Source organism: Podarcis liolepis (genome assembly GCF_965112155.1).
Source record: "Podarcis liolepis genome assembly, chromosome: 7".
Classification (NCBI taxonomy): domain Eukaryota; kingdom Metazoa; phylum Chordata; class Lepidosauria; order Squamata; family Lacertidae; genus Podarcis; species Podarcis liolepis.
In genome coordinates, this window is record NC_139561.1 from 87,698,544 (window position 1) to 87,721,168 (window position 22,625).

Below are 22,625 nucleotides of genomic sequence, written 5' to 3' on the forward strand. Positions count from 1 at the left end.
CCTAAACCGACAACGTCCTAACTGTGGGATTGGGGTGGGGGGAATTTATCAGCAACTGAGATCGGCATCTTCCTGATTTTGGCTCTGTGGCAGATAGGACGCGGATTCATGAAGGTTTGGATGCCACAGCACCTGAAATGTCAAACGTGGGTGTTTTATTTTTAAAAAAGAGAAGTTACGGCGATCAATGCTTGGCACGACATTTGGTTTATTTTGGCTTAACTCCAGTTTACAATCCACAAGCTACAGAACCCCTCATGCAAAGTGTTTTTGCTCTCTGCAAATCTTTCCTTCCCAGAAGCCGCAGAAAGCCGTAGAGCTAACGTTTTATTTTTATAATATGCACACATACACTTAGGAAGATTCTCACACACTGTGTCTGGAAAGCCAGAATGCCTGACGAAACAAAGCAGTTGTGTCCCGGTTTTATTTTTTATTTCTCTTCTGAAATTCGCACATTCATTTTGGTGGTGCAGAACTCCTTTCTGGAGACTTCCTCTAACTGCCTCCAGTCAAGTAGTTTTTATAAAATCTGGTTTGGAGCTTGACGTCCGCTGAGGGTTGCAACTTTGGTGGTTTATCCCAACTGGCCAAAAATCACTTTGCAAGCATGAGCCGCTCTTGTATTGGCTTGGTTCTGACAGCAAGAGCTTAACTCGCCTCCTCTTAGCAGGAGGGCTGAGGTTTTGGCGTTCCTTAGCTTCCTGAGACCACAGACACCCGAAGAATGAATGTCCCTTTTGAGAAGTCGAAGATGATCTGGTAGAAAAGGCGGGCAGCGGTTTGGACTCAGGGGGTACAATTGTGTCAATACAGCAGACATTTACTGCCTGGGCTCAGCAGTTTTGCACCTTCGTTTGTTAGCAGGTCTCTCAAACAGCTGCGGGGCAGGCAGAAATTCACCAGGTACAGCTTTTGCTTGTCGTTGCTTTTCCATGGTATTTGGGTCAGTCTGACTTCTCAGCCTTGGGCTCTGATAAGCCTGAGGCTTTCCAAAGGGCTCTGGAGTTCGGATTGCGGTCATCACCCTTGGACTGCATCCCCTGAAATTGATTTGGCACAGTTATTTATTGATTTCCTACATTTATAGGCCATCTTTTTCTCAAAGTGGTGTACCTGGTACTCCCCTTCCCTATTTGATCCTCACAACAACCCTCTGAGGTAGATGCAATATAGTAAAGGTAAAGGGACCCCTGACCATTAGGTCCAGTCGTGGCCGACTCTGGGGTTGCGGCGCTCGTCTCGCTTTATTGGCCGAGGGAGCCGGCGTCCAGCTTCCGAGTCATGTGGTCAGCATGGCTAAGCCGCTTCTGGCGAACCAAAGCAGCGCTCGGAAACGCTGTTTACCTTCCCGCCGGAGTGGTACCTATTTATCTACTTGCACTGGTGTGCTTTCGAACTGCTAGGTTGGCAGGAGAAGGGACCGAGCAACGGGAGCTCACCCCGTCACGGGGATTCAAACCACCGACCTTCTGATCAACTGTAAAAGCAGATGTGTAGCATAAAACGCATTAAAACAGGTTTATAAAAAAACTGGTGTTTTCTTCGTTTAAAAACATTTTCTTCCATTTATTTCCCACCTTTTGCTCTTTTTATTATTCTGTTTATCTCTCACCTTCCCCCCGATGAACTCAAGGTGGTGTTTGTGGTTCTGCACCTCCCAGACAACAACCTTGCGAAGTACGTTAGGCTGTGACTGGCCCAAAGTCACCCTATACATACCTTCCAAATGCCCCTATTTTCCAGGGATGCCCCTGATTTAGAGAAGCTGTCCCGGTTTCTGATTTGATCCCAGAATGTCCCATTTTCCCTTAGGACGTCCCTATTTTCATTGGAGAAATGTTGGATGGTATGGAGTTATCCGACCCCTGAGCCGTCTGAAGGCAGTCCTGTATAGGAGAGTTTTTTTCAAAAAAAATGCTTAATGTTTTATAATGTTTCTATATATGTTGGAAGCTGCCCAGAATGCCTGGGGCAACCCAGTAAGATGTGTCGGTTATAAATAGTAAAAATATCATTATGGAATGGGGCCTCCCTATTTTCATCGGAGAAATGTTGGAGGGTATGCTCAGGAGATAGATAGATAGATAGATAGATAGATAGATAGATAGATAGTTTATTACGGCCATAGGCCCATATTCAATACATCATACAGCAACACAGGTATAACAAGATAAAATTAATAAATTAAATTACGTTTAAATCAAGTACATCTCAGACCGTAAGTTTCTAAATTCCATTAAAATAAGAACAGTATAGCGCTTAAAATATCAAATTATCAGTATAAATCAATACTATTTTGGCAAAATCAATAATCATAGAGTAATCCATTTTTCCTTTTATAGGCTAATACTGTTATCAGAAATCTGGCAACAGAAAGGGACCTACTCGGATCAGAATCTTGCAATAAATGAATTAGCTGTGTTTCCAATGAGTCACCTGAGATTTCCAATAATAAAGGGGACAAAAATCTGATCCGAGAAACTGAATGTAGTGAACAACAGAGTAGTGAACAACAGAAATGCTCAGGAGCTTTGTGGCTGAATTCCCCTTACTGCTTTTATTATTATTCTAGAATCATAGAACTGTAGAGTTGGAAGGGACGCGGGGGTCGTCTAGTCCAGGCAGTGGCGTAGCGTGGGTTGTCAGCACCCGGGGCAAGGCAAGTAATTTGCGCCCCCTAACCCATAGATTTGCGCCCCTAACCCGTGGATTTGTGCCCCCTAACCCCCAGATGTTGCGCCCGGTGCGGCCGGCCCCCCCTGCACCCCCCACGCTACGCCACTGAGTCCAGGGGTCTGCAACCTTTAAGACAAAAAGAGCCACTTGGACCCGTTTCCGAAGGAAAAAAACTGGGAGCCGCAAAACCATTGCGACATTTAAAGCATGCGCGCCGCTGCCCTCCGATCTGACAGCGGGCGGGAAGGTGACGTCGGGATGGTGCGTGACTAACACACGCACCGCCCCCCTGCGACGTCACAGCTAGTACAGCGCCCGCCACAGTGGGGAGTGTCGGGGCGCACAATGCGCCTTCTCCCCTCGCTAGTATCCTCCCTGGAGCCACAGCAAAGGTGTAAAAGAGCCACATGCGGCTCCGGAGCCGCGGGTTGCAGACCCCTGGTCTAGTCCAACCCCCTGCAATGCAGAAATCATCGCCAGCATTAACAAATACGTCAGTACTGCATTGACAAAAACACACCCGCATTCCTAAACGTTGAAGAGGCACTTATAGTTATGTTGTGTGTGGATTTGAACCCTGATCTCCCAGGCCCTAGTACAGTGTTCTAACCACTACACCACGGAACCTCTGACAGCCACCTGTCCAGGCCTAGGCCTTCTTAGCCCCTGCAAGGTGAGGGCCTCCGGGGGCCTCAAGGCCACACCTTGCAGCTAATGGTTTATCAATGGCTGTCGGTCACAACGTCTGTATCGAACCTCCACGGTCAGGAGCAGTTTACCACTAAATGCTGGCTGCAGGGAGAAGCAGTGGGGCAGGACTATTCTTTCAACACCTACATGGTGAGCTTCCTGGGGCACCCTTTGGCTTACTGCTATTACTTCTTTTTATAATGTACATAAAACAGAGAGAGAGACCCACTCGGCTAGGTGAGGAGCAAGTTGCTGGTCCTCATGGATCTTTAACCTGACCCAGCAGGCCTGTTCTCAGGTTCTTAGACAAGCCGTGAGGGATCTCTGGTCCTCCAGATGTTGTCGAACTACAGTTCCCATCATCCCTGTGCTTGCAGGGGCTGATGGGAGTTGTAGTCCAGTGTGGCGGGGAAAGATTTGCCAGTCAGCGCAACGATGATTATTCCTTCGCCGTGTTTATCTGGGCATCCATAGACAAAGACAACAGGCTTCGCTTGCCTGTTTACATGTGCCAGGGACACGGTGACATTTCGTTCCTGCATGTGCCAAGGCCGATTCACAACTTTAAATCTGATGCAGTTGTCTTCTGCTGCTCTGTTTACAAAGTGCTGACCTTATTGGATGGGCAGCTGACCTCTTGCAAAGCTCGTGCTGCTTGCATCAGCTGACGGAGCAGCTGAGCTCTTGCAAGGCGCTCTACTTTGATTTTCCCTGATGTGCCTTTGGCCCGAAACTCTGTCCCACCTCCCCAGAACCCACTATGGCCTCTCCACTGCTCTCCTAATCCTTTCATAGAATTGCAGGGTCGAACCCACAACCCAGAGATCCCACTATGCCACTCTGAATCTCTCCTCCTCGACCCTTCCTCGCCCTTCTGAAAAAGCCCACCCAACTCATTTGGGCATATCCTTCCCATTAGCCTTGCACCTGCCTTCTCTCGCCTCCTCCCTGCAGCGTTGAAATGTAGCTTATAAGGGTTGTGGCTAAGCTCTGTCCGACTCAGAGTAGATCCATTGGAATGAATGGGTCTACTCTGCATACAACCCTAAGCTTGTGAGAGCGGAGACCTCCTCCACCACTTTTGCCTTTCCATCAAGGATAACGCAATGTTGATAATCGTCGAGTTTTGCTGCAAAGGAAGCCTGTTATGTATTGAAGTTTCAGTTCTGTCCTGTCCTGTGAATAAACAAGAGCTGTTTGAAGAATCGCTGTGTTGTCTGATATGTTCACCCACAACTTAACACTGGCGACGAGGATGGGATGGATGGACAACAGAGCGCAGCCAGATGCGGCCACCCTCTGAGCGGAGCTGAAACACCGAGCGAAATCACTGAACAGAACCAATTCAGAGCTGACCGTTCTGGCTAGAGCACTGAGTTCCATCCATCGCCCTCCACGCCGGCATCGGAATCATGGCTTCACTTGTGCCTCTACCGCCGTTTGCGCCAGCCTCTGAATCATGGGACTCCTACCTCGCTCGGTTCGACTGCTACCTCCAAGCCAACGAGCTGATGGAAGTATCACAGGAGCGTAAGCAGGGGCTATTCCTCAGCCTCTGTGGGCCCAGTGGCATAGCGTGGGGGGTGCAAGGGGGGCCAGCCGCACCGGGCGCAACATCTGGGGGGGGCGCGCTCGCTGCCTCCGGAGTCGCCAAAGAGCCTCAGGCGCAGGCTGTAGCAGAGCCCCATGTCTCGCGGAACCGACGAGCTGTGCGCGCGCCCGGGCTGAAGGCGTCCGGCAGGCAGCGGCTCTCAGCACTCGTCGCGGTCCCCGCACGTCAGGGCCGCGGAGGACGCGCCAGGCAGCCCCTCCTCACAGCCCTGCCTGCGCCGCTGCTGCTGCAGCGGCTGGGCCATGTTGCATTTTCCTCGCCTCTCTGCCCCCCTCCTCCTCCGGGAAAGCGGCGTCGTTTGGGCGCCAGCGCCAGCGGCAACTTGCCTCAGATCGGCAGGCTAGGGGTTAGGGGGGGCGCAAATTACTTGCCTTGCCCCGGGTTAGGGGGGCGCAAATTACTTGCCTTGCCCCGGGTGCTGACAACTCACGCTACGCCGCTGTGTGGGCCTGAGGTGTTTGAGACGGCCCGAGCATTGGTTGCGCCTGTAGCAGTCCAGGCAGCACCGTGGGACACGATTCAAGAGAAGCTCCACAACCACTACGCGCCAAAGCCGTCCAAGATTGCTGCCCGCCATGTGTTCTACCACCGGAACCAGGCAGAGGGGGAGTCAATTAACAACTACACCGCCACCCTCCGACAGGCTGCAATGCACTGCGAGTTCCGAGACTTAGACGATGCCCTGATGGATCGAATCGTCTGCGGGGTCCGAGACATCCGTCTGCAACGGCGTCTCCTCACCAAGCCAGACCTCACGCTGCAGAAAGCCGTTGAGGAGGCCGTGGCCTCGGAAGCTGCTGAACTCTCCGCCCAGGAAATCTGCAAGGCCACCCGGACCCTGGTACTGGCCCAGCAGGGTTTCCAAGCGCCCAGTGTATTTAAAAGACTATGTTCACTGGACAAACTGCACATGTAAAGCTGTATGGTGAATAGGGTCAATTTATATGCTTATGTTCCTTACAGAAACCAATAAGGGTATTGCTGTATGGAATGGAACCACTATGATTGTAACTAATGCCTTATCTCGGTGCGGAGGGGTGTTATGTATTGAAGTTTTGGTTCTGTTCTGGCCTGTGAATAAACAAGAGCTGTTTGAAGAATCGCTGTGTCGTCTGATATGTTCACCCACAACTTAACAAAGCCCGAAGCATTACTTAGGAAATGACGCCATTGTCCCACTCGCCTTCTGAGTCTTTGGTGTGAGAAAGAGGACGCTTGATGGTTGTCTAGCAACCACCAGCTGGTTTTGCTACCCCGCACAACTTGTTCTAGGCCCGGAAGAATGTTTGGCTGGTTCCCTCTGGTGGAGCACCTTTTTCACATGCAGAAGGTTCCAGGTTCGAGCCCCAGTGTCTCCAGTTAGGGCTGGGAACATCCCCTGCCTGGAACTTTGAAGAAATGCTACCAGTCAGTGTGGACATTACTGAGCTGGGTGGACCAATGGCCTGACTCGGTGTAAGGGAGCGTCCTCTGTTTCTATAGCCTTGGCAGCCATCTTGTTTAGGAGAACCACAACGCCCATAACACTCAAATTGCACCTGGGACCACAACTTTCTCAACACCATATAACCCTCCCGTTAGGAGAGCCAAGCTTGATGGGGGTGTATATTCAAATATCCGCCCCCCTTCATGGTTGTGAAGCGCCCTGAGATCTGCAGATGAGGGGCAGTATACAAATTTAATAAATTATTATTATTATTATTTTGTAAATTTGTATACCACCCTATACCCGTACATCTCAAAATAAAATGACAATACCACAAAATACGAAACGAAACAAAAAAAAGACAATCCAATAAACGGAAGGTTGTGCATCTGTTGATGAAGATGATTAACAATATCTGAATGATTTTTTTGTGGGTGGGTGGGGAACAGATTTTTGCTCCTCTGACCACATTTCAGGTGCTTCTCTTCAGACCCAGCTTCCTTCAGAGGAGCCTAGACTGCGGCAAAAACTCACATAATACACTGTACATTTAAAGCACTTTGAACAGTCACGGTTTCTCCTGAAGAATCTTGGGAGCTGTAGTTTTTTTAAAGGGCGCTGAGAGTGCTTGGGAGATCCCTATTGCCCTCCCAGAGCTACAATTCCCAGAGTGGTTTAACAGCCATTCCATCTTCCCAGAGAATTGTAGCTCTGCGAGGGGAGTGGGAAGGGGCGACTCTGGGTGCTCTTGCCAAACTACAACTCCCAAAATTATTTGGGGGAGGCCGCTACTGTTTAAAGTGCTTTAAAAGCAAGGTGCGAACGTGGGCACCATCCAACCCCATCCGAGCAGGCAGAGGAGAGAGACTCCCAGGCAGAATGGCTTTTGGAGATTATTTTACAGCCCCTAGCCGCTCTCCCACAGAATGTGCCCAAGTCGTATGCCTCATCTCCACCCCGGAGACACGAGCCAGGGACTGATCCAGAAGTCCCCCTCCTTTAAAATTTGGGTTGGGGTGATTCCCATTAAATCGACCCGCCCTGCGCAGGCCCCGAGATGTTATCTCTTCCCAACCCTCCACCTGTCACGTCCGAGCGAGGTGCGGGGACGAGAAGGCTATCGATCTGTGTGTCCTGCTGGCTGGCTTTCCAGCTGACTAATACTGATCTTTTTTTAAGTCCCCGGAGAGGGGATGACATCAGTCCCCGAGGGGCTTGGCCCTGCCAGGGCAGAGTAAAATTAGCTCCTGCAGGCAACCACCGGGAACTAAATATGGATGTCGGTCGTTCCCCATCTGGCAGCCGCGGGACGGCCTGTGTTTCACAGCATGTGAAAGCGTGACCTATTCCTGAGCCAGGAGGACACACGGTTGGCCCGAGAGGACGAGCCTGGATTTGGAAGGGCTCCAGTGACCAGTGGTGGCTGCATCTTCCACAGCACCCTGGTGGGGATGTAGAGGAGAATCCTGGCAACGCAATGGTCCTCTTTTGCCCGGTGGGGAGCGTCAGAGAAGACCTCTGAATACCAGCTGCTGGGGATTCAGAAGTAGGGAAAGCAGTGTAAGGTAATTAAAAAAAAATTGGGAAATGATATACAACGAATTGAAGAAAATGTTCCATTTAACATTTGTTAAAAAACCCGGGGCATTTTTGTTGGGGATTGTAGGGAAAGACCTGCCAAAAAAGTTGAAAAGCATCTTCATGTATGCGACAACGGCCGCGAGAGTTCTGGTTGCACAAGGATGGAAGACTGAAGAAACCCCAACTAAGGAATCATGGCAAGAAAAATTGATGGACTATGCAGAACTGGCAAAACTGACATATAAGCTATGGGACAAGGATAACTGTGGCTTTAAGGATGAATGGGAACCCTTTACAAAGTATCTGAAATAGATAGGTAGCCGTGTTGGTCTGCCATAGTCAAAATAAAAATTAAAAAATTCCTTCCAGTAGCACCTTAAAGACCAACTAAGTTAGTTCTTGGTATGAGCTTTCGTATCTGAAGAATATCTTTTGGTATCTGAAGAAGTGCGCATGCACACGAAAGCTCATACCAAGAACTAACTTAGTTGGTCTTTAAGGTGCTACTGGAAGGAATTTTTTTATTTTTATTTAAAGTATCTGAAGACGCAACAAAGCGAACTGGACTCCTTGGCAGGTTTTGAGTAAACATTGACAAACTTTCTATTGATAATAATCAGCTAAATAGTTTGAGGATCTATACAACTTTGTAACATGCAGAAAACAGCATTTTTAGAAAAATCAAAGACTGGAACTGAGGGAAGTCGGGGGGTGGGTGGGTTTTTTGGGGGGGATGAAAAATGTGGGGGCAAACAAGGATGATATGTTTTTGCATAATATGTTTTGTTATAATTTTGAATAAAAAAGAAAGAAAGCAGTGTTGAGCTCGGATGCTGTTGTCGTTCTTCCCATTGGGGCATCTGTGACAGAAGCGAGCCAGCAATAAATCACAGCGAGTGACCTGGAGTTAACTCTTTAGTAGCAAACACAGGAAGGTCAGGCCCAAGGAGCACAGTAACTGATCTCCGGCTGGTCTTGCTTCCATGAAGCAGTTGCTGAGACTGAAGGTCCCTGCCTCTCACCACAGCTGCTGAAGTCCCCTCCTCTTCAGGATTTCCCCCCAAGCAATCGGAGACTGCGCCTGCCTGCACCCAACCTCCCCTCTGCTCTTTTCGTGCCTCTCCTGGAACTGGGAGACAAGTGGGGAGAGGAGCTTGACGCAGCAGGAGGGGGAGACACCCATTACTTTTTACTCATCTCTGCCTCTTGGCCTCCTTCCTCCTGTTTCTGGACTTCTCTCTGCCACAGACTCTCCCTGCTCACAGGGTTGTTGTGAGGATAAAGTCTGGAGGGCAGAAGCAGGTAAGCCTACTTGAGCTCCTTGGGAGTTAACTACTACTACTTTCGTATAGTAAAAGCTATGGTTTTCCCAGTAGTGATGTATGGAAGTGAGAGCTGGACCACAAAGAAGGCTGATCGCCGAAGAATTGATGCTTTTGAATTATTATGGTGCTGGAGGAGACTCTTGAGAGTCCCATGGACTGCAAGAAGATCAAACCTCTTCATTCTGAAGGAAATCAGCCCTGAGTGCTCACTGGAAGGACAGATCCTGAAGCTGAGGCTCCAAGACTTTGGCCACCTCATGAGAAGAGAAGACTCCCTGGAAAAGACCCTGATGTTGGGAAAGATGGAGGGCACAAGGAGAAGGGGACGAGAGAGGACGAGATGGTTGGACAGTGTTCTCGAAGATACCAGCATGAGTTTGAGCAAACTGTGGGAGGCAGTGGAAGACAGGAGTGCCGGGCGTGCTCTGGTCCATGGGGTCACGAAGAGTCGGACACGACTAAACGACTAAACAACAACAGTCTGTTAAACATTAAAAGCTTCCCTAAACAGGGCTGCCTTCAGATGTCTTCTAAAAGTCTGGTATTTGTTTATCTCTTTGACATCTGGTGGAAGGGCGTTCCACAGGGCGGGCGCCACTACAGAGAAGGCCCTCTGCCTGGTTCCCTGTAACTTGGCTTCTCGCAGTGAGGGAACCACCAGAAGGCTCGCCGCTGGACCTCAGTGTCCGGGCTGAACGATGGGAGTGGAGACGCTCCTTCAGGTAAGCACAAACGGAAAAGCAATAAAGAAGTCTGGCGATTTGCGGCCTCTCGCCTGCACCAGGAATCCCTCCTGTTCGTTTCCAGACTTGAGCTCCCTTTTGTGGGGGAAGAGAGTTTCTTTAGGCAGACAATTTCATGTAGGAATTTGGCAGCTCAGCCAAATCCTTCGTAAATATATTTTTTTAAAAAGGAGTAAACCCCAGGCAGCCAAAAAATGAAATAGAAAAGGCGCAGAGAGGGAGGTGTAAGGACACGTCTAAAAGAGAGCTGGTTTTTCGTTCCAAGTTCCCATCATCAGAGGAAGCAGAGAGCGCCTAAGGGTTGCACACCTGTGTTGAGGGAGAAGGGGGGGAGGACGCAAGCCACCCGCTGATTTCTGCTACTTGGCACTGTTGCTGTGGGAAGTTTTGTTCTTCAGGACTGAGTTGGACACTACCTAGCTTTGGGGGTGAGGGGTGGGGAAGAAATTTGATCCATTTCGCACGTGCGCGCTCCGAAACAATGCGAAAAGCGAAACACAGGCCTCTCTCAGAAATTCGCCCTTCTCCAAGGTTTGCAGTGCAAACCTCTAGCGGTTCTCCACCTGTGGGTCCCCAGATGTTGTTGCACTACAACTCCCATCATCCCTGAGCTCTGGCCTTGCTAGCTAGGGGTGATGGGAGTTGTAGTTCAACAACATCTGGGGACCCACAGGTTGAGAAAGGCTGCGTCTAGGCCATGGGTAGGCAAACTAAGGCCCGTGGGCCGGATCCGGCCCAATCGCCTTCTAAATCTGGCCTGCGGACGGTCCAGGAAGCAGCATGTTTTTACATGAGTAGAATGTGTGCTTTTATTTAAAACACATCTCTGGGTTATTTGTGGGGCATAGGAATTTGTTCATTTTTCCTCCTTCAAAATATAGTCCGGCCCCCCACAAGGTCTGAGGGACAGTGGACCGCCCCCATTCTGAAAAAGTTTGCCATCCCCTGCGTCTAGGCAGATTGTGTGTAAAAAAAGAGGGAGGGAACATTTGTTAGAGTAAAGCGTGCATAGAAATGCACACATTACTGGAAAATAGGACACAACTTTGCATTACCCTTGGGGAAAATTGCTCTGGAGAAAAGTGTCCACTTAGTAAAATTGCTTAGAAAAACACGTGGGGGGGGGGGATTCACACTAAAATGCTGGTGGATTTTCATGAGATTTTTAAAGAAAGCCTTAAAATGTTGTGGAAATGTGGAGAAGTGACTGGAAAAATGAGAAACTGAGATAAAACGAGATGGGTGGAGTCTTGCTCCGATGCTGCAGTACCAACTTCTGCATTTGAACATGAAAGTTAATAATAATAATAATAATAATAATAATAATAATAATAATAATAATAGTAAACTTTATTTATACCCTGCCCTCCCCAGCCAAGACCGGGCTCAGGGCGGCTAACAACTAATAATAAAAACAAGTTGATTAAAATACAATTTAAAAACAAGATTAAGATACAACATTAAAACATTAGGATGCAGCCTCTTCACAGGAGGAAAAAGGAAAAAGAAAGAGGGGGAGGGAATCAAAATGATTTAAGCCAAAGGCCAGGCGAAACAACTCTGTCTTACAGGCCCAGCGGAAAGAAATCAGATCCTTCAGGGCCCTGGTCTCAAGAGACAGAGCGTTCCACCAGGCCGGAGCCAGTGTTGAAAAGGCCCTGCCTCTGGTTGAAGCTATCTGACTTCCTTAGGGCCCGGGACCACTAGAGTGTTGCTATTTATGGACCTTGAGGCTCTCCGTGGGGCATACCGGGAGAAGGCAGTCCCGTAGGTACGATGGTCCTAGGCTGTGAAGGGCTTTAAAGGTCAAAACCAGCACTTTAAATCTGACCCTGTACTCCACCGGGAGCCAGTGCAGCTGGAAAAGCACTGGGTGAATATGCTCCCATGGCAGAGACCCCATGTCGGCCACAACTGGACCTAATGGTCAGGGATCCCTTTACCTTTTAACATGGTGTAGTGAGCAGGGAGAGTCTGTGGCAGAGAGAAGTCCATAATTAAGAGGCAGAAACTGAAGCAGGAAAGGAGGGATGTCAAGAGGCAGAGATGAGTCCAGTTGGTGAAGAGACACGGGTCTCTCCCTCTCCTGCTGCAACAAGCTCCCTTCCCTCCTTGTCTCCCAGAACCAGAAGAGACATGAAAAGGGCAGAGGGGAGGTTGGATGCAGGCAGGCGCAGTCTCCGATTGCTTTGGGAAAGCTCTGGAGAGGAGGAGACTTAAGCAGCTTTGGGAAGGCAGGAATTTTCAGTCTTGGCAACTGATCCATGGGGTGAGACCTACCAAGGAGAGCTGTCCATTAGGCCCGACACTCCACCAAGTCTGTGCAGACTTGCTAATAAAAAGTTACCGTATTTTTCGTCCCATAGGACGCACCTAGTTTTTTTGGGGGGAAATCCCTTTATTTCCCCCCCCAAAAGCAGGTCAGGGAAACGGAACCAGGTCGAGGAACAGCGGGATGGCGGCGCTGCGCCTCCCTGCTGTTCCCCCGAGCTTGTGGGGCTGGCCGATGTCTGCCCCACGCGAGGGGCGCTCTGCTTCAGGGCGCCCCTCGCGCTGGGCGACAGGCTGCTATCCGCAGCGTGGGGAGTCTTGCGGGGAACTCCTGCAAGGCTCCCCACGTTGCGGATGTCTGCCCGGCGCGGGGGGTGCTCTGCTTCAGGGCGCCCCTCGCGCTGGGCAGCAGGCTGCTATCCGCAGCCTAGACATCCCTGCCGGACCTCCCGTAGGGCTGCCTAGGCTGCGGATGTCTTCCTGAAGCCTGGAGAGCAAGAGGGGTCGGTGCGCACCGACCCCTCTCGCTCTCCAAGCTTCAGCGAAAGCCTGCATTCGCCCCATAGGACGCACCCAGATTTCCCCTTCATTTTTGGAGGGGAAAAAGTGCGTCCTATAGGGCGAAAAATACGGTAACTCCCAACTTGCACAGTGTGATTTATGGCTGGCTCGCTCCTAACTCCCCAAAACTTGTCGTGTGAATCACAGCCCCCTAAAATGAAGAAAGCGTCTTGTTTTCAGGGTATTGGACTCGTTCAGCCTTCCCTTCCCCTTGGCCACAATAAATGTGGTGCGATGACTTGCACCAGGCTAGCTGATCTTCTGACACCCCCTGGGGCATGATCTGTTTTGGATATCCCTTTTTATATGTGGTTCTAACCAAAACAAATAACCCCCATCTCTTTTTTTATTGCGAGAAAATGTGTTTTTTTGCCGAAACCGTACAGTTGGGGGGGGACGGACAAGGAGGGGAGTGCAGGTTGTTAGAGGCCTGTATTAATTTTTATTTTTTGTAATTATATTTATATATAAAAAAAAGAAGACTGATGTGTTTTGGCTGCAGTCCTGCGGCTTTCCCCTCTTTCAAATAAAGCCCCCTTCATAAGCCGCCGAGCCGCGCTCCCTCGCTAACCAAAGGCTTTTGTCGTCTCGGGGGGAAGCGAGGGAGGGCTCCCCACAATGAGGCTTTGAATCTGGCAAGGGAGTTTGCTCCGAGTGAAGCCTCTTTTGCCATGTTTGCTGCAGGCGCTAACAAATTACTCCGCCTGACAGCTGAAAGACGTTTGTGTGTGTCTTGGCCCGATTCAGTGGGGCAGGCTGGGCAGTAGCCTTGGGGTGGGGGGTGTCCGTGTGACTAGGAAAGCAGAGAAGGCCTGTGGTTCAGCAAGCATCGTGTCTAAAGCCTTGTTGTTGTTTAGTCGTTTAGTCGTGTCCGCCTCTTCGTGACCCCCTGGACCGGAGCACGCCAGGCACTCCTGTCTTCCACTGCCTCCCGCAGTTTGTTCAAACTCATGCTGGCAGCTTTGAGAACACTGTCCCACCATCTCGTCCTCCGTCGTCCCCTTCTCCTTGTGCCCTCCATCTTTCCCAACATCAGGGTCTTTTCCAGGGAGTCTTCTCTTCTCATGAGATGGCCAAAGTATTGGAGCCTCAGCTTCAGGATCTGTCCTTCCAGTCAGCACTCAGGGCTGATTTCCTTCAGAATGGAGAGGTTTGATCTTCTTGCACTCCATGGGACTCTCAAGAGTCTCCTCCAGCACCAGAATTCAAAAGCATGCATTCTTTGACGATCAGCCTTCTTTACGGTCCAGCTCTCACTTCCATACATCACTACTGGGAAAAGCATAGCTTTAACTATATTGACCTTTGCTGGCAAGGTGATGTCTCTGCTTTTTATGGCATCCCATATGCTTCAGACAGTATCATTTTGTGTAATCATAGAGTTGCAGAGTTGCGAGGGACCCCGGGGGGTCATCCAAACCAACCCCCTGCGATGCAGAAATCTCAACTAGAACATCCCTGACAGATGGCCACCTGACCTCTGCTTAGAAACCTCTAAGGAAGGAGAGTCCACAACCTCTTGTGGGAGACTGTTCCACTGTTTTAACAAAAATAATTATTCATTTTCTTTTTCATTCATTACATAGGTCTCATATTCATAACGTTTACTGGGCATTCCTTCCTCCCTCCCCTTCCTTCCGCTTCCGGTTTGTTTTTGCTTTCCCCCACTTTGCTGCCTCCTAAAAGAAAAAGCTACTAATAACATATTTCTACAATAACATCAAACCTAAAAACAAACTTAAAAATAACAATGAATACATCATGTTGTTTCTTTACCTTCCACACGTTTTCTAATACTAATAAAGTGAAGGTTTGTTTAAATCCTGCCATCCAGTCTATAGACTTTCTTTGTTTCTGCAAGTATAATATCAATGGTTTTTTCCTCTTTTTCAAAGCCACTGTTGTCTTTTTCTCTTAGTTTGTCTGTCGTTTTTGCCAGTTCTGCATAGTTCATCAGCTTCTCTTGTCATTGTTCCAAACAGCTCTTACTGTCAGAAAGTTCTTCGGGGTCTTGAGTTGGAATCTCGTTTCTGTTATTTCGCTCTCTCTTCAGAGAAATGATGTGGAGTTATCTGACCTCTGAGCCAAGGAGATAAGAAACTACAGTGGTACCTTGGGTTACATATGCTTCAGGTTACATACGCTTCAGGTTACAGACTCCGCTAACCCAGAAATAGTGCTTCAGGTTAAGAACTTTGCTTCAGAATGAGAACAGAAATCGTGCTCCGGCAGCGCGGCAGCAGCGGAAGGTCCCATTAGCTAAAGTGGTGCTTCAGGTTAAGAACAGTTTCAGGTTAAGAACGGACCTCCAGAACGAATTAAGTACTTAACCCGAGGTACCACTGTATGCAACCTTCAGAAGACATCCGAAGGAAGTCCTGTACAGTCGTACCTCGGGTTACAGATGCTTCAGGTTGCGCGTTTTCGGGTTGCGCACTGCTCCAAACCCGGACGTACTGGAACGGGTTACTTCCAGGTTTCGGTGCTCATATGTGTGCAGAAACGCTAAACCGCGCTTTGCACATGCGCAGAAGCGCCGAATCGTGACCCGCATGTGCACAGACGCAGTGCTTCGGGTTGTGAACGTGCCTCCTGCATGGATCACATTCACAACCCAAGCGTCCACTGTATAGGGAAGTTTTTAAATACAGTGGTACCTCGGGTTAAGAACTTAATTTGTTCTGGAGGTCCGTTCTTAACCTGAAACTGTTCTTAACCTGAGGTACCACTTTAGCTAATGGGGCCTCCCGCTGCTACTGCGCCGCTGCTGCGCAATTTCTGTTCTCATCCTGAAGCAAAGTTCTTAACTCGAGGTCCTATTTCTGGGTTAGTGGAGTCTGTAACCTGAAGCATCTGTAACCCGAGGTACCACTGTATTGTTTCATTATGTTTTTATGTATGTCAGAAGCCGCCCAGAGTGGCTGGGGCATCCCAGTGAGGTGGGAAAGGTGTAAATATTACTAATATTATTGTGGTTGTTGTTGAATGTTGTTGTTGTTGTTGAGTCGTTTAGTCGTGTCTGACTCTTCATGACCCCATGGACCAGAGCACGCCAGGCACTCCTGTCTTCCACTGCCTCCCGCAGTTTGGTCAAACTCATGCTGGTAGCTTCCAGAACACTGTCCAGCCATCTCGTCCTCTGTCGTCCCCTTTTCCTTGTGCCCTCCATCTTTCCCAACATCAGGGTCTTTTCCAGGGAGTCTTCTCTTGTCAAGAGGTGGCCAAAGTCTTGGAGCCTCAGCTTCAGGATCTATCCTTCCAGTGAGCACTCAGGGCTGATTTCCCTAAGAATGGAGAGGTTTGATCTTCTTGCAGTCCATGGGACTCTCAAGAGTCTCCTCCAGCACCAGAATTGAAAAGCATCCATTCTTTGGCGATCAGCCTTCTTTATGGTCCAGCTCTCACTTCCATACATTACTACTGGGAAAAGCATAGCTTTAACTATATTGACCTTTGCTGGCAAGGTGATGTCTCTGCTTTTTACGGCATCCCATATGCTTCAGACAGTATCATTTTGTGTAATCATAGAGTTGCAGAGTTGCGAGGGACCCCGGGGGTCATCCAAACCAACCCCCTGCGATGCAGAAATCTCAACTAGAACATCCCTGACAGATGGCCACCCGACCTCTGCTTAGAAACTTCTAAGGAAGGAGAGTCCACAACCTCTTGTGGGAGACTGTTCCACTGTTTTAACAAAAATGATTATTCATTTTCTTTTTCATTCATTACATAAGTCTCATATTCATAACGTTTACTGCGCATTGCTTCCTCCCTCCCCTTCCTTCCGCTTCCGGTTTGTTTCTGCTTTCCCCCACTTTGCTGCCACCTAAAAGAAAAAGCTACTAATAACATATTTCTACAATAACATCAAACCTAAAAACAAACCTAAAAATAACAATGAATACACCATGTTGTTTCTCTATCTTCTACACGTTTTCTAATACTAATAAAGTGAATGTTTGTTTAAATCCTGCCATACAGTCTATAGACTTTCTTTGTTTCTGCAAGTATAATATCAATGGTTTTTTCCTCTTTTTCAAAGCCACTGTTGTCTTTTTCTCTTAGTTTGTCTGTCGTTTTTGCCAGTTCTGCATAGTTCATCAGCTTCCCTTGTCATTGTTCCAAACAGCTCTTACTGTCAGAAAGTTCTTCGGGGTCTTGAGTTGGAATCTTGTTTCTGTTATTTCGCTCTCTCTTCAGAGAAATGATGTGGAGTTATCTGACCTCTGAGCCAAGGAGATAAGAAACTACAGTGGTACCTCGGGTTACATACGCTTCAGGTTACAGACTCCGCTAACCCAGAAATAGTGCTTCAGGTTAAGAACTTTGCTTCAGAATGAGAACAGAAATCGTGCTCCGGCAGTGCGGCAGCAGCGGGAGGTCCCGTTAGCTAAAGTGGTGCTTCAGGTTAAGAACAGTTTCAGGTTAAGAACGGACCTCCAGAACGAATTAAGTACTTAACCCGAGGTACCACTGTATTCAGCCTTCAGAAGACATCTGAAGGAAGTCCTGTATAGTCGTACCTCGGGTTACAAATGCTTCAGGTTGCGCGTTTTCGGGTTGCGCACCGCTCCAAACCCGGATGTACTGGAACAGGTTACTTCCAGGTTTCGGTGCTCATATGTGCGCAGAAACGCTAAATCATGACCCGCATGTGCGCAGACGCAGCGCTTCGGGTTGTGAACGTGCCTCCTGCATGGATCACGTTCACAACCCAAGCGTCCACTGTATAAGGAAGTTTTTAAATAGAGTGGTACCTCGGGTTAAGAACTTAATTTGTTCTGGAGGTCCGTTCTTAACCTGAAACTGTTCTTAACCTGAGGTACCACTTTAGCTAATGGGGCCTCCCGCTGCTACTGCGCCGCTGATGCGCAATTTCTGTTCTCATCCAGAAGCAAAGTTCTTAACTCGAGGTCCTATTTCTGAGTTAGTGGAGTCTGTAACCTGAAGCATCTGTAACCCGAGGTACCACTGTATTGTTTCATTATGTTTTTATGTATGTCAGAAGCCGCCCAGAGTGGCTGGGGCAACCCAGTCAGGTGGGAAAGGTGTAAATATTACTAATATTATTGTGGTTGTTGTTGAATGTTGTTGTTGTTGAGTCGTTTAGTCGTGTCCGACTCTTCGTGATCCCCTGGACCAGAGCACACCAGGCACTCCTGTCTTCCACTGCCTCCCGCAGTTTGGTCAAACTCATGCTGGTAGCTTCGAGAACATTGTCCCGCCATCTCGTCCTCTGTTGTCCCCTTCTCCTTGTGCCCTCCATCTTTCCCAGCATCAGGGTCTTTTCCAGGGAGTCTTCTCTTCTCATGAGGTGGCCAAAGGATTGGAGTCTCAGCTTCAGGATCTGTTCTTCCAGTGAGCACTCAGGGCCGATTTCCTTCAGAATGGATAGGTTTGATCTTCTTGCAGTCCATGGGACTCTCAAGAGTCTCCTCCAGCACCAGAATTCAATAGGACGTTCCTATTTTCACCAGAGAAACGTTGGAGAATATGTTTCCCCGCTGTCGTTTGCTCAAGTTTGTCTCGGGTCATCTGAAAGTGGCCCTAGGCGCACATCTCGTCATAGCGTTTTTTTGGCGTGTGTTTAGGGCCACCCGATCTGGGTTCAGGAGCCCGTCCAAAATCCTGTCACGCTATTTGACCAGGGAGGCAAATTATCGCCTCCCTGCGGGGGGCTCATTAAAACCTGCTTGCTCCTGTGAGTGTGAAAAATATTGTTTTTGAGGCATCATTTCGTTTTAATATTATTTTTTTACGAGCCTGGGGACCGTCGGCTGTCCCTGTCGGCGGCATCTATTTTTAAAGCTGGGGCTGACAGGCGATGGCATCATCGTGTTGATGTAGCGACCTGGGAGAGTAAATAAAGTGGAAAGGGACGGAGGTTTATTCAGTGCCGTGAGGTTGATTTCCCAACCAAAGGCTGGTGCCTAGGAAGGCATTCGTATTTCACAAACACAGCTTTCTTGCAGTGCACACACAGTACAATAGTATATATCAACGGTTATTAATGTGGGAATGTTGTGGATAGCAGGGGAGGATATATTGATTAAATATTATCCTTCCTCACTCACACTAGTCAGTAGCAGAGTACTTAGTAGGAAGCTAGTTGGTAGATTTGTTTGAATCTCTTTACTTAAGCCATCCAATCTGGCTTTGTACAGATTGGGCATGGGTAGCCAAACTAAGGCCTGGGGGCCGGATCCGGCCCAATCACCTTCTCAATCCGGCCCGCAGACGGTCCAGGAATAAGTGTGTTTTTATATCAGTAGAATGTGCCCTTTTATTTAAAATGCATCTCTGGGTTATTTGTGGGGCATAGGAATTCGTTCATTTTTTTCCTTTCAAAATATAGTTCGGTCCCCCACAAGGTCTAAGGGACAGTGGACCGGCTCCCTGCTGAAAAAGTTTGCTGACCCCTGAGATTGGGTTTGTTCCTGCTAAATTCCCCTCTCATCCCGCTCAAAAAGAATAAAGACGCTACAGTCCTCTTTTAAAAGTAACGATACAGTGGTGCCTCGCAAGACGAAAAGAATCCGTTCCGCGAGTCTCTTCGTCTTGCGGTTTTTTCGTCTTGCGAAGCAAGCCCATTAGCGGATTAGCGCTATTAGCGGCTTAGCGGGCTTAGCGGATCAGCTGTTAAGCGGCTTAGCGGCTTGGGGAAAGGGGGGGGAGGAAAAAACCCCCGCAGGAACTCGCAAGACATTTTCGTCTTGCGAAGCAAGCCCATAGGAAATTCGTTTTGCGAAGCACCTCCAAAACGGAAAACCCTTTCGTCTAGTGAGTTTTCCGTCTTGCGAGGCATTCGTCTTGCGGGGCACCACTGTAAGAAGTTAACTTGCATTCAGTTCACAGTAGGTTCCCTGAAGCCAGCCTTTATCTTGGAATTACAGAGGAGAGAGTGAGTTCATCCTATTCAGGGAAATGAGCCCATTTGCTCCTGGCTGCGTGACCAGCCCTTTTATGAGGTCTCCCAGGGCCCCGCCCATCTATCTGGTCACACGCAGGGGGAGGATGCTCCAGACCAGGTGTGACAGGAAGTCCTCCTGGCTGGAGTAACATCCCCTTGTGTGTCCACTCTGGGCAAACAGGAAGTGCAGTACTTGACTGCTTATGTTACACTCCACAATTCAGGTGTAAGATCAGCCTTGCCAGTCAACAGAGGAGCTTTAGCCTGTACAGTGGTACCTCAGGTTAAGTACTTAATTTGTTCTGGAGGTCCGTTCTTAACCTGAAACTGTTCTTAACCTGAAGAACCACTTTAGCTAATGGGGCCTCCCGCTGCTGCTGCTGCGCCGCCGGAGCACGGTTTCTGTTCTCATCCTGAAGCAAAGTTCTTAACCCGAGGTACTATTTCTGGGTTAGCGGAGTAAGTAACCCGAGGTACCACTGTACAGTCATGCCTCATGTTACATTTGCCTCAGGTTGCGCGCTTTCAGGTTGCGTCCTGCGGCAACCCAGAAGTACCAGAAAGGGTTCTTTTCGGGTTTTGTCACTCGCACATGTGCAGATGCGCAAAATGACGTCACACACATGCGCAGAAGTGGCGAATCGTGACCTGCGCAGACATGGGGTTCGTTCTGCTCATGTTGCAAACGGGCCTCCGGAAAGGATCCCGTTCGCAACCAGAGGTACCACTGTACATCTTGATTTCTCGGTCTTTGGGCTAAGGTCGAGTGTAGTTTCTTGTTACACTGGTGCCCCGCAAGACGAATGCCTCGCAAGACGGAAAACCCGCTAGACGAAAGGGTTTTCCGTTTTTGAGCTGCTTCGCAAGACGATTTTCCCTATGGGCTTGCTTTGCAAGATGAAAACGTCTTGCGAGTGTTCCGATTTTTTCCGCTCCCCCCCTTTTTCTAAGCCGCTAAGCCGCTAATAGCCTTTTAGCCGCTAATCCGCTAAGCCTTTAATAGCCGCTAAGCCTTTAATAGCCGCTAAACCGCTAATAGCGCTAATCCGCTAAGCCACTAATAGGGTTGCTTCGCAAGACGAAAAAACCGCTAGACGAAGAGACTCGCGGAACGGATTAATTTCATCTTGCGTGGCACCACTGTACTAGCAAAAGAACGCCCAAAGGCTGGGCATGGGGAGCTGCCAGTTAGCAGCATGTTGAGGGTAGACTCCTAGGGCCCTTCTGGACATCCTTTTGCGGTACATTCACGACGATTTGCACTTGTGATGGTTTCGGAGTGGTTATATCATGTGAAAAACCCGAATTCGGTGCTAGGTGCCATTACGAAGGAATTGAAAACGAGACTTCTCGTATTAGTATGCCGTGATACGAATCGTTGGTGCAACTGCGTTTGGAGTTCTGTGGACCGTTCTGGGTGCCTCCGCTCAAAAAGGATGCTGGGGAAAGTTTTAGAAGCCATGATCCTGGCGAGGCAGAGACTCCTCTGTGGACAAAGGCTGCAGCGTTTGGGAGGTTTTAGTTTAGAGAAAAGGCGAGGAAGAGGGGGCATGTAAGACGTACCTGAAATGGTGCGTGGCATGAAGAGAGTGGGTGGAGGAAAGGTTTTCTCCCTCTCTCGTTATACCTAAATGCATGGACTTTGTGATAAGAATTTTAAAGTCTTAGATATATAATAAATGTTCATAAGTGTACCAACCGAGCATGTACATAGATCAGCACAGGAAGACCGACCTGAAACCATTTTTGATTCCCAAACCGACCAAATGTTTTCTCTGCAAGGAAAATGGAAAAGCCTCCCCATTGTCTTTTCCATCACAAATCCTGTCTTAAGGATATGTCTGTCTGTGTTTGAATAGGGTGAGCCTGTGACCTGGCTCAGGAACTAAGTATTTATCATTACAAAAGACTGGCCAGGCTCCCCAGGGTATCCAATCAAGTGACCATTAACAGGTAAACCTGTCAAATGAGATAAACAACGCACTCAGATTTCTGCTGTAGACCGCCTTTTCTGTGATGTAGGTATGGTGTGTCTTGGGGGTGGTGGTCTTGGGTTACACCCCTTCTGTGATGTATGTATGATGTACGGAGGGGTGGTCTTGAGCTCCAGGGCAGGGAATTTCAAATGTCTATATAAGGCCTTGCACACCATTGTTCTGGGTTCCTCCTCCCTCCTGCGTGTGGTGAGTGAGGACCCTGTTGCAACAGATCAATAAAGATCAGGCTTACTAGCTGCTTTGCTTCTCAATATTCTCTGGTTGGCCTCTGTTATCTTCTCCTACCAATAGGGAACCTATGTAAGGACTCTATATGGATTCTTGGATACCCCGTAAGGGAAGAAGGGCAGATTTTGTTTACAACAACTTCCAACGGAGCTCATGGGGGTATCAGTGGCTACCAACCACGATGGCTCTGCCTCCACTTCTGAATCCCAGTTCCTGGAAACCGAAGGAGGGGAGAGGGCTCTGGTGCTCGGATCCTGCTTCCGGGTTCCCCACAGGCATCTGTTTGGCCACTGTCAGAACAGGGCAATGGATCCAGCAGGGTTTTTCTTATGTTCTTGGGGGTCAACAAAGTGGGAAAGAAATTGAACAAATTTGAGCAAGAATGGACACTGGCGAACTCTGAAAGCGAAGAGTGCAATAATTGGGTGCACTCTTCCCACCTTGGATCAAATCTATGCTTCCAGGGGCCATAAGAAAGCTGCAGAGATAGCGCAGCATAGTGCGCACCCCGGAAATGATCTCTTTCAGCTTCTGCCTTCTGGAAGAAGGTGCAGGGTTATAAAGACTAGGCCTAGCCGCCTGAGAAACAGTTTCTATCCAAA

At 48.8% G+C, this 22,625-nt stretch overlaps 1 protein-coding gene and 2 long non-coding RNA genes across 4 annotated transcripts in view; 1 reads left to right on the forward strand and 2 right to left on the reverse strand.

The window, feature by feature from the left end:
* LOC310712747 overlaps positions 1-22,625 on the reverse strand; it is a 410,683-nt gene that overhangs the window by 336,489 nt on the left and 51,569 nt on the right. The window lies entirely within an intron of this gene.
* LOC310712649 (SPARC-related modular calcium-binding protein 1-like) overlaps positions 1-22,625 on the forward strand; it is a 68,849-nt gene that overhangs the window by 1,249 nt on the left and 44,975 nt on the right. The gene's annotated exons all lie outside the window — the stretch shown is intronic.
* Positions 189-2,022, reverse strand: LOC310710487. The gene is made up of 2 exons (XR_014528089.1): positions 1,723-2,022; positions 189-1,043 (listed from the first exon to the last, which is right to left on the reverse strand). It is a non-coding gene; the product is annotated as an uncharacterized lncRNA (long non-coding RNA).